This window comes from Schistocerca americana, chromosome 7 (assembly GCF_021461395.2).
Source record: "Schistocerca americana isolate TAMUIC-IGC-003095 chromosome 7, iqSchAmer2.1, whole genome shotgun sequence".
NCBI lineage: Eukaryota > Metazoa > Arthropoda > Insecta > Orthoptera > Acrididae > Schistocerca > Schistocerca americana.
The window spans coordinates 530,500,855-530,512,570 of NC_060125.1; positions in this window are offsets into that span (position 1 = coordinate 530,500,855).

Here is an 11,716-nt window from a genome sequence, read left to right on the forward strand (position 1 = left end):
AATCGGAAGCTAGCAAAATTTCGAAACTAAAACCTTGGGAGTGATATACTGATTAGTTTGAGAAGGTCATGCAGTATGATAATTATTGGCTAGCTCCTCTGGTGTCCAAAATTAAAGCAACAAACCACTGTTTCCCCCTTCTGTGTCTCATTCACGATATAATCATACAAACTGTCAACATATGTCCATACGGTCGTGTTCTGAAAGTAAGATGGCATTCCGGTCAACAGGCAACCACGCCACCGATGACGTCAGGACACATAAAACGGGGTGGAGTTTACCGGGTAATCCAACATCCACAGTCGCAATATATGCAGTATGTTGTTGTTGTTGTGGTCTTCAGTCCTGAGACTGGTTTGATGCAGCTCTCCATGCTACTCTATCCTGTGCAAGCTTTTTCATCTCCCAGTACCTACTGCAACCTACATCCTTCTGAATCTGCTTAGTGTATTCATCTCTTGGTCTCCCTCTACGATTTTTACCCTCCACGCTTCCCTCCAATACTAAATTGGTGATCCCTTGATGCCTCAGAACATGTCCTACCAACCGATCCCTTCTTCTGGTCAAGTTGTGCCACAAAGTTCTCTTCTCCCCAATCCTATTCAATACTTCCTCATTAGTTATGTGATCTACCCATCTAATCTTCAGCATTCTTCTGTAGCTCCACATTTCGAAAGCTTCTATTCTCTTCTTGTCCAAACTATTTATCGTCCATGTTTCACTTCCATACATGGCTACACTCCATACGAATACTTTCAGAAATGACTTCCTGATACTTAAATCAATACTGGATGTTAACAAATTCCTCTTCTTCAGAAACGCTTTCCTTGCCATTGCCAGCCTACATTTTATATCCTCTCTACTTCGACCATCATCAGTTATTTTGCTCCCCAAATAGCAAAACTCCTTTACTACTTTAAGTGCCTCATTTCCTAATCTAATTCCCTCAGCATCACCCGACTTAATTAGACTACATTCAATTATCCTTGTTTTCCATTTGTTGATGTTCATCTTATATCCTCCTTTCAAGACACTGTCCATTCCATTCAACTGCTCTTCCAAGTCCTTTGCTGTCTCTGACAGAATTACAATGTCATCGGCGAACCTCAATGTTTTTATTTCTTCTCCATGAATTTTAATACCTACTCCGAATTTTTCTTTTGTTTCCTTTACTGCTTGCTCAATATACAGATTGAACAACATCGGGGAGAGGCTACAACCCTGTCTCACTCCTTTCCCAACCACTGCTTCCCTTTCATGTCCCTCGACTCTTATAACTGCCATCTGGTTTCTGTACAAATTGTAAATAGCCTTTCGCTCCCTGTATTTTACCCCTGCCACCTTTAGAATTTGAAAGAGAGTATTCCAGTCAACATTGTCAAAAGCTTTCTCTAAGTCTACAAATGCTAGAAACGTAGGTTTGCCTTTCCTTAATCTTTCTTCTAAGATAAGTCGTAAGGTCAGTATTGCCTCACGTGTTCCAGTGTTTCTACGGAATCCAAACTGATCTTCCCCGAGGTTGGCTTCTACTAGTTTTTCCATTCGTCTGTAAAGAAGTCGTGTTAGTATTTTGCAGCTGTGACTTATTAAGCTGATAGTTCGGTAATTTTCACATCTGTCAACACCTGCTTTCTTTGGGATTGGAATTATTGTATTCTTCTTGAAGTATGAGGGTATTTCGCCTGTTTCATACATCTTGCTCACCAGATGGTAGAGTTTTGTCAGAACTGGCTCTCCCACTGCCGTCAGTAGTTCCAATGGAATATTGTCTACTCCGGGGGCCTTGTTTCGACTCAGGTCTTTCAGTGCTCTGTCAAACTCTTCACGCAGTATCATATCTCCCATTTCATCTTCATCTACATCCTCTTCCATTTCCATAATATTGTCCTCAAGTACATCGCCCTTGTATAGACCCTCTATATACTCCTTCCACCTTTCTGCTTTCCCTTCTTTGCTTAGAACTGGGTTTCCATCTGAGCTCTTGATATTCATACAAGTGGTTCTCTTCTCTCCAAAGGTCTCTTTAATTTTCCTGTAGGCGGTATCTATCTTACCCCTAGTGAGATAGGCCTCTACATCCTTACATTTGTCCTCTAGCCATCCCTGCTTAGCCATTTTGCACTTCTTGTCGATCTCATTTTTGAGACGTTTGTGTTCCTTTTTGCCTGCTTCATTTACTGCATTTTTATATTTTCTCCTTTCATCAATTAAATTCAATATTTCTTCTGTTACCCAAGGATTTCTACTAGCCCTCGTCTTTTTACCTACTTGTTCCTCTGCTGCCTTCACTACTTCATCCCTCAAAGTTACCCATTCTTCTTCTACTGTATTTATTTCCCCCATTCCTGTCAATTGCTCCCTTATGCTCTCCCTGAATCTCTGTACAACCTCTAGTTCTTTTAGTTTATCCAGGTCCCATCTCCTTAAATTCCCACCTCTTTGCAGTTTCTTCAGTTTTAATCTACAGGTCATAACCAATAGATTGTGGCCAGAGTCCACATCTGCCCCTGGAAATATCTTACAATTTATTACCTGGTTCCTAAATCTCTGTCTAACCATTATATAATCTATGCAGTATGGCACAGAGAATTCGCCTACCAGACTCTCTGTGGTAGACCATGGGAAAAATGCAAGCAGTACAAACTGATGTGGCCGAATGGCTTCATGTGAATCGTTTTGTTTTTTCTCGGATGTTGCCATAGTTTATTGGGACCGAAACTGTATCCCTAAGACCAGGGCAGGACCGACCACGTGTGAAATCAGGATTTATTTGACTGTAAGTGCACGACGGAACCGCCTTAGTACTGCATGGAAACTGGCACCTGACCTCGCAACATCCAGTGGACGTGCTGAATTGAGGCAAACGGTGTACAGAAGGCTTCTGCAGAGTGGCCTTTACTGTCGGAGACCTGCTGTAGTGTACCTCTGACGCGTCTTCACAGAAGGGAACGCCCATATATACGATGTTTCGTTGAATGGTTCGCAGGCCTACACTTGTTGATGGCTTAGCACTGAAATCTGCAGAAATCTGCGGGAGAGTTGCACTTCTGTCACGGTAGACGATTCTCTTCAGTCGTCGTCGGTCCCGTTCTTGGAGGATCAATCATTTTCCGGCCTCAGCGATGTCGGAGATTTGATGTTTTACCGGGTTCCTGATACTCACAGGACACTCGTGGAATGGTGGTACGGGAAAATCCCCGCATCGTCGCTACCTCGGGATGCTGTGTCGTATTGCTCATGCGCCGACTGTAGCACCTCGTTCAAACTCACTTAAATCTTGATAGCTAGCCATTGTAGCAGCAGTGACCGATCTAACAACTGCGCCAGATACTTGTTGTCCTATAGAGGCGTCGCCGACCGCAGCATCGTATTTTACCTGTTTACATACCTCTGTATTTGAAAACAAATGTTTATGCTAGTTTCTTTGGCGCGTCAGTGTCGGGGCCGACCGACTGAATTCCTGTTACATAAACAGGTCGATCCCATACAGAAATCAAAACACGTCTACTGCCTGTTTACCATCTGAACTGGACGCCTTCCTGTAGGAGTACGGTCCTCCATTGGTATGCAGTCAGTCGCATATGTAGGTGTGGCCGGTGACACGGCTACTCCTGTGTCCTGCACACTTGGCCACTTGCCTCGGATGCAGACCGCCTTCATGAATCGTTCTACGCAAAGTGGCCGATGACATCATCTTTCCGGTGGCTGCAGCAAGAGAAGGCGGATCCGCGGTTCTCTTCCTTCGAGTATCTAACATGAAATACCTGGTACCTGTTCGTGTCATAACTCTTCACCGCCCTAGACTTAACGCCTTGTACGCCAAGAATCATCATGAAATGCAGTCTATCCACAAAGGAAGCAGCTTACAAAACATCGTTCAACCGATCTTCAATATTGTTTGTGTCTGGGATCTGCACCAGACAGGATTGATTGAGCACATAGAAAAGATCCAAAGAAGAGCAGCACTGTTCGTTATAGGCATATTAAGTAAATTCAACAGCTGCACGGAGAAGTTGAGTTAACTCCAGTGGCAGAAGTCGTAGGAGAAGCGTTTTTCATCATTTACTGTTAAAATTCCTTAGAAGGGTCAGCCAATACTGTTTCCTCCGACACATATCTCGTGAAAATACCATGAAGATAAAATTAGATTGATTCGATCCCACGTGGAAATTTTACCAGCAATTTTTTTTCCCGGGAATCGTGAACGTCGCAGTTTCGAATCCTGCCTCGGACATGGATGTGTGTGATGTCTTTAGGTTGGTTAGGTTTAAGTAGTTCTAAGTCTAGTGTACTGATGACCTCAGATGTTAAGTCCCATAGTGCTTAGAGCCATTTGAATCATGCACGACTGTAACAGGAAAAAGGGGAATTGACATTGGTACTCAAAGTACCCTCCGCCACTCACCGCAAGGTGGGTTGCGGAGTGTATACCTAGATGTAGATGTAGTCCGAAGCTTACCCACCCACTGACCTACACATAAGTTACGGGATTATGCGACTTGTTTTGTGCCCCGTATTACGACTTTTCTGGATACTAAACAACTCCTCTATAGCAGTCGATACATTTTCCACAGCCACCGAATCTATAAACTCAGAGCGTTGTTTTCGTTCAGGGAAAATCAGAAGGCTTCAGATAGGGAAGTTTAAGTTAATGCTGTGATTCTTGACTTGCAGAAAGCTTTGGCTGTCGCCTAGAAACAAAATACGAGCTCACGGAGTACCGCAACAGACATATTGCTGAGTCTCCGCCAGCCGCCGCATACAGAGGTAGCAAGAGAGGTGGCAGGAAGCAGGCAATCTCAGCGTGATGAGAGGAAAATTATGGCCAGTCGCGCCCTAGACAGCGCTCATACCAGGAACTACACTCCTGGAAATTGAAATAAGAACACCGTGAATTCATTGTCCCAGGAAGGGGAAACTTTATTGACACATTCCTGGGGTCAGATACATCACATGATCACACTGACAGAACCACAGGCACATAGACACAGGCAACAGAGCATGCACAATGTCGACACTAGTATAGTGTATATCCACCTTTCGCAGCAATGCAGGCTGCTATTCTCCCATGGAGACGATCGTAGAGATGCTGGATGTAGTCCTGTGGAACGGCTTGCCATGCCATTTCCACCTGGCGCCTCAGTTGGACCAGCGTTCGTGCTGGACGTGCAGACCGCGTGAGACGACGCTTCATCCAGTCCCAAACATGCTCAATGGGGGACAGATCCGGAGATCTTGCTGGCCAGGGTAGCTGACTTACACCTTCTAGAGCACGTTGGGTGGCACGGGATACATGCGGACGTGCATTGTCCTGTTGGATCAGCAACTTCCCTTGCCGGTCTAGGAATGGTAGAACGATGGGTTCGATGACGGTTTGGATGTACCGTGCACTATTCAGTGTCCCCTCGACGATCACCAGTGGTGTACGGCCAGTGTAGGAGATCGCTCCCCACACCATGATGCCGGGTGTTGGCCCTGTGTGCCTCGGTCGTATGCAGTCCTGATTGTGGCGCTCACCTGCACGGCGCCAAACACGCATACGACCATCATTGGCACCAAGGCAGAAGCGACTCTCATCGCTGAAGACGACACGTCTCCATTCGTCCCTCCATTCACGCCTGTCGCGACACCACTGGAGGCGGGCTGCACGATGTTGGGGCGTGAGCGGAAGACGGCCTAACGGTGTGCGGGACCGTAGCCCAGCTTCATGGAGACGGTTGCGAATGGTCCTCGCCGATACCCCAGGAGCAACAGTGTCCCTAATTTGCTGGGAAGTGGCGGTGCGGTCCCCTACGGCACTGCGTAGGATCCTACGGTGTTGGCGTGCATCCGTGCGTCGCTGCGGTCCGGTCCCAGGTCGACGGGCACGTGCACCTTCCGCCGACCACTGGCGACAACATCGATGTACTGTGGAGACCTCACGCCCCACGTGTTGAGCAATTCGGCGGTACGTCCACCCAGCCTCCCGCATGCCCACTATATGCCCTCGCTCAAAGTCCGTCAACTGCACATGCGGTTCACGTCCACGCTGTCGCGGCATGCTACCAGTGTTAAAGACTGCGATGGAGCTTCGTATGCCACGGCAAACTGGCTGACACTGACGGCGGCGGTGCACAAATGCTGCGCAGCTAGCGCCATTCGACGGCCAACACCGCGGTTCCTGGTGTGTCCGCTGTGCCGTGCGTGTGATCATTGCTTGTGCAGCCCTCTCGCAGTGTCCGGAGCAAGTATGGTGGGTCTGACACACCGGTGTCAATGTGTTCTTTTTTCCATTTCCAGGAGTGTATTTTGTACTTCCACGCAAGACATTCAAATAACCCCTTCATCCGCCAACAGTTACGTCTGCTCCACACAGAGCACTGAAACGTGGAACTGTTTCATGCATCCGCCAAATAATTCATCGGATGACATTCATACGCCGACGCATCATTTAAGTGACTGCACACCAAAACTCAACCAGTTGTCAATCAGTTGTCGCCCAGTTCCTGCTGTTAAACCCCAGTTAGAATAGTTCTGCTGTTGCCTACAGGTTATTAACAGTGCCGACCAGTTCTAGTGATCCGAAAGTGTGCGCTGACTGCCGAACATTTAGAAAAGTGATAGTCCCAGTGTTTAGCAACTGAGAGGCTGAACTTAAACTCTTCATTTGGATCAGTTAGTTCAAATGGCTCTAAGCACTATGGGACTAAACATCTGAGGTCATCAGTCTCCTAGACTTAGAACTACTTAAACCTACCTAACCTATGGACATCGTACACTTCCATGCCCGAGGCAGGATTCGAACCTGCGGCCGTAGCAGCAGCGCTGTTCCGGACTGAAGCGCCGAGAACCGCTCGGCCACGAGGGCCGGCCGATTAGTTCGTAATCGTATTCTATGTTAGCTTAGGTGCAAAACGTTACATCAAAAACAAATCTTTTCCAGAAGCGAGAAGTCAGTATAATTTGATGTACCTTAATTCAAGCAATGATTCTTATTATTTTTCATATGTTCCCTACTGATTTTGATTTAGAGATACGGCCCTATGAAGAGTGTGAAGCTAGCATGGAAACAGGTTGCGTCTATTTATCTACGAATATCTGAAGAAGTAGCTTCGCTTCCTGCTGCCTTTACGTTGGGCATCTGCCGCTGGTGAACACAAGAACGTAGCACACGATGAGGAGGCGTCGCAAGGAGCGCAAATAGTGTCGAGCATACCTTACGACAGTGTGACAGCTAAGAGTTGTCTGTGGCCTTATGAGGTGTTCAGAGATAACACATACGTGTGTAGGTATAACTGACATCGTTGTGAAGCTGTTACGAAATGAAGCGATACTCGCAGATGATCGGCACCTAGTTCAAAGAAAGTAAATCAAATAGTATAATAGACGGAAACGTTATATATCGTTTAATAACGTGGCAGACAAACACTGGAATTATCACAGCAGTTAATTACAAAGGTATAATAGCTGATCAAAAGTATCCGTACACCTTTTAGTGTTCATTAATATGGGATGTGTCGACCATTCGCCTTTATGACGGCTTGAACTCTTCTGAGGACACTTTCAGTGAGCTGTCTGAATGTCTGTGGAAAATTTAGAGGCCATTCTTGTTCCAGAGCTGAAACCAGAGGAGGTAATAGTGTTGGTCGCTGGGATCTACAGCGAAATCAACTTTCTAACATACTTTAAAGGTGTTCCATACAGTTCATGTCAGGACTCCCAGCAGGCCAGAATATTATAGGACTGAGTAATAAAGCAGACGAACTTCTTGTCTGTTCGGTAAATTTAGAGAGCTCTGAAAAAAATAGACGTCCTGTCTCTATCTCAGCACCACATAACCACAGAATTGGAGAAGTTAAATATAAAGGATTTCACTGTAGTATCTTACTTACGTACAAATAATAAGGGAAAAGGAGGTTTGTTACATACACAGGGAGTGTCGGGAGGAAAGGTACGTGTTTTGACAGGTGACAGCATGAGCGATTCTGAACAAAAAACTTGATATAGACATATTCCCTATTCCGAATGGTTTCCGAGATAGAACACTTTTAATGTACATTTCTATTTATTTTCTGTATTATTCATTGTCATTGTTTACAACGTACCACAGTAGTATAGAGCAAGTTGAGACGAACATTTTGGTACCGGACGCTTGTGGTCTATTAAGTCGGAAATTATTTCAAACTGGTCTATAAAAAGTACTTAAGCTAAAGCGCACGCACGTCGCGCGAGGTTTCCGATATTCTCGCGATCTCTTCGCGTAAACTGTTAGTCCTAGACAATAAATAAATATGACCTGTTTTGGTTGCAAATTTAATTTACTTTAATTGTGTACTGAGACACGTTTTCTTTGGAGTGTGTGGTTTTCGAGTTATTAAAGAAAAACGTACAAAAGTAATATTAAATGTGTACTATCTCGCAAACTATTCGCAATACGGCCTATGTCCATGTGAAGTTTTTTGTTCATAATCATTAATACCTTCGCGTCTTGCTCCCGTCGTAATTTCAAAAACGTTGAGACAAGCAGATTTTATAATAAGGGAGCATATAGAAGTGAAGTGCGTGCTTGTGATTTAATACTGAAAAATAGTCCGCTTTTAATTGTAACTGTAGATAGAAAAGGGTAATTTTGTACTGCGTATGCGGAATTTGGATTGCTTACCACGCTGTCAGAGAGCAGCAAACAGTTAATAGTCTGTGATGATTTAAAAGTATATTTTCTAAAGGATTCTGACAGGAAAATTGATCTGGAATTTTTATTTGGATCTACAATTTGATTTCAGTTATTAACTCTCCAAGACGAGCGGATAAAGACAGTAGGGCAATAACTGAGGGCCGTTTTAAAAAATGACAACGAATGCCATTTTTTTTCAAATTGTGTTTTCCTCAACTCCTTCTGGTACATTAATATGACCTCACACAATGGCATCCAGAAAATACGACAAAACAGAATTTTTGTCCATGGAAGAGGCACCTGAATACAGCAAATTTTTACGAAACTCGACATTTCTATTTTTCAAGAGACCACAATATTCAGCTGATACTTTTCACTGCAAGGCTGACACTTAGAACATAAAACGTAAAAGTGAAACTTAATGGCATTTACAATCTCACGTGTATATTGTTGGGCAATAGCACACCATTCAAGATAAGCATGTTATATAACAATGAATTATTACTGTTCCACGTTATCCTCTTTCATCCTTAACCACTGGTTTGCTATAAGATTAGTAGCTTTTGTAGAACCCCCTTGTTGAAACATTAAGATGTTAGAAGATTCAGAATATTCTGAGACAGTTCAGTGGGTGAAAAGTGGAAGACATAGAAGGAATCATGAATGTCAAAATATTAAGAAGTGCGCAATTACGCCTTCAAATGAAAATCTGTATACAGATTGCAGCCATATTGAAACAACGAAGGAAACCACATGCAGAGCAAGACGTTTGTGTTTCAGTAATGTCATTGTTTTAAGAAAGAGCCTTTACAGGTGGAGCGCGGTAAACTGCTGATTTGAGAATGAAATAAAAAGATAATGAACACTTTGAAACTAATATGTTTATTTTTCTCATATTGGACAATATTGAAAGTTTCTAATTACATGGTTTAACCAGCGTCTCTGGCAAATGACTACCTTCACAATTCACACTCTGCCGCAGTCGTTTTCTGAAATTCTCATGCACTCTTACAAGCATGTTTTCTGGTATTCTTACAGTTTCAGCTTCAATATTGTTCTGTAGGTCTTCCTGGGTGTTGGGACGGTTGCACCCCAAAGAAAAAAAAATCGCATGGAGCTACGTCCGGTGGTCGTGGGGGCCATTTGACATCCCCCATCCGACAGGTAAGCCTTCCAGGAAACGTTTGCCTCAAAAATTCATGGTAATGCACGCTGTGTGTGCAGTGTCACCATCGTGATGAAACCAGGCATCCTGTAATTGCATTGCCTGGAAAGCCGGCTGGAAAAACTCCTGCAGCATAGTTAAGTAACGATCTGAATTCACAGATACAGCACACAAATGTGTGGAAAGTAAGAGCCAATTATGCCTACTCGTGTTATGGCTCACTACACAGTGACACAGTCCGAGTGCAGGGGTCTCTGGTGAATTTGCCTGGGGTTCGTGTCGCTCCAGTAACACATATTCTGTTTGTTTCTCACCCACTGAGGTGAAAATGTGCCTCATCAGAAAGGAACACATTTGCGTCACGGTGTAAGGTTGCAGGCATGTCTTCACAAGATGTTCTTCGTGTTACGTAATCCCGTACTGACAATTGCTGGACCACACACATTTTATAGGGGTGAAAATTCAGTTCATTATGAAGAATCCGATGGAGAGAACGTCTTGAAATGCGAAGAGAAATTGCGTGTTTCCGAACTGAGCGTTTCGGAGATTGCAGTACTGTTGCTCTAACTCGTTCGACATTTTGTGGCGTTCTAACAGTTCCCTCAGGTCCTCTTCGTAAGATGACACATCCCCTGCTGTTCTGAATGCATTTATCCAGTTTAAAATTCATTGCAGTGCAGGAACACGTCCGCGTGGGGGGTACTGCAAATCACAAATGAAAAGCATGCTCCACTCAATGATCGAGTGGGAATTCGAGCAATAACTTTGTAAGTAGGCTGTTTGGGTTTTTTATGGGGCTATGTAAGTAGGCTGTTTAGGTTTTTTATTGGTAACGCCACCTCTGTATGAAAATCACTGGCTGTGCTGTGTGCAGTCTGTGTCTGATTTGCATTGTTGTAATACTCGCCATTGTAGTGTTAGGCAGCTGGCTGTGAACAGTGCGTAGCGTTGCGCAGTTGGAGGTGAGCCGCCAGCAGTGGTGGATGTGGGGAGAGAGATGGCGGAGTTTTGAAATTTGTCATGAACTGCTATATTTATATATGATGATATCAAGGTAAATACATTGTTTGTTCTCTATTAATATCTTTCATTTGCTAACTATCCCTATCAGTAGTTAGTGCCTTCCATAGTTTGAATCTTTTATTTAGCTGGCAGTAGTGGCGCTCGCTGTATTGCAGTAGCTTGAGCAGCGAAGATGTTTGTGAGGTAAGTGATTTGTGAAAGGTATAGTTTAATGTTAGTCAGGGCCATTCTTTTGTAGGGAATTTTGAAAGTCAGATTGCGTTGCGCTAACAAAATATTGTGTGTCAGTCTAGCACAGTCTTGTATAATTGTTCAAAGGGGATGTTTCATCATTATGATGCTGTGTTTTACTCGGTCTTGTGTGGCTTGAGACCAATATGCTGAGAGGAAGGCATGGTAAAACTCTCCTTCACTGTGGCAATCGTGAATGACCGATCGCATTCTTACAGCTGGTTCATTCTCTAAGTAGCCACACATAAATTCTAATCTGTGCTCTAATGACCAGTTAGGAGGAAAACAATGAGAGAATTGATGGAGCCACGCTTGTGGGTGAATGTCGTTGCCAGAATTCTTAAATGTTTTGAATTTACGTGTAGTAATGAACAGCTTATAGTCAAAGTCATCATGTCGGCGAGTCGCATATCGGTCATTGTTACGTCGTTTCGGCGGTTCCATTTCAAAATTCGGTGCACCTTGCCAATTTCTTTCATACTTTCCGAAATGCCCTGTGTTATTATTTTGTGGCTTTTCCGTATTTCTAAGTTCCTCTTCCCGTGTTGGAGCGCGAGTGTCCTCTGAAATATGAAATTTTTGTATTACTTGTGCCAACCGATCTTGTACTTCCCGGATTTCTCTTTTGTATTGCGTATTAATTT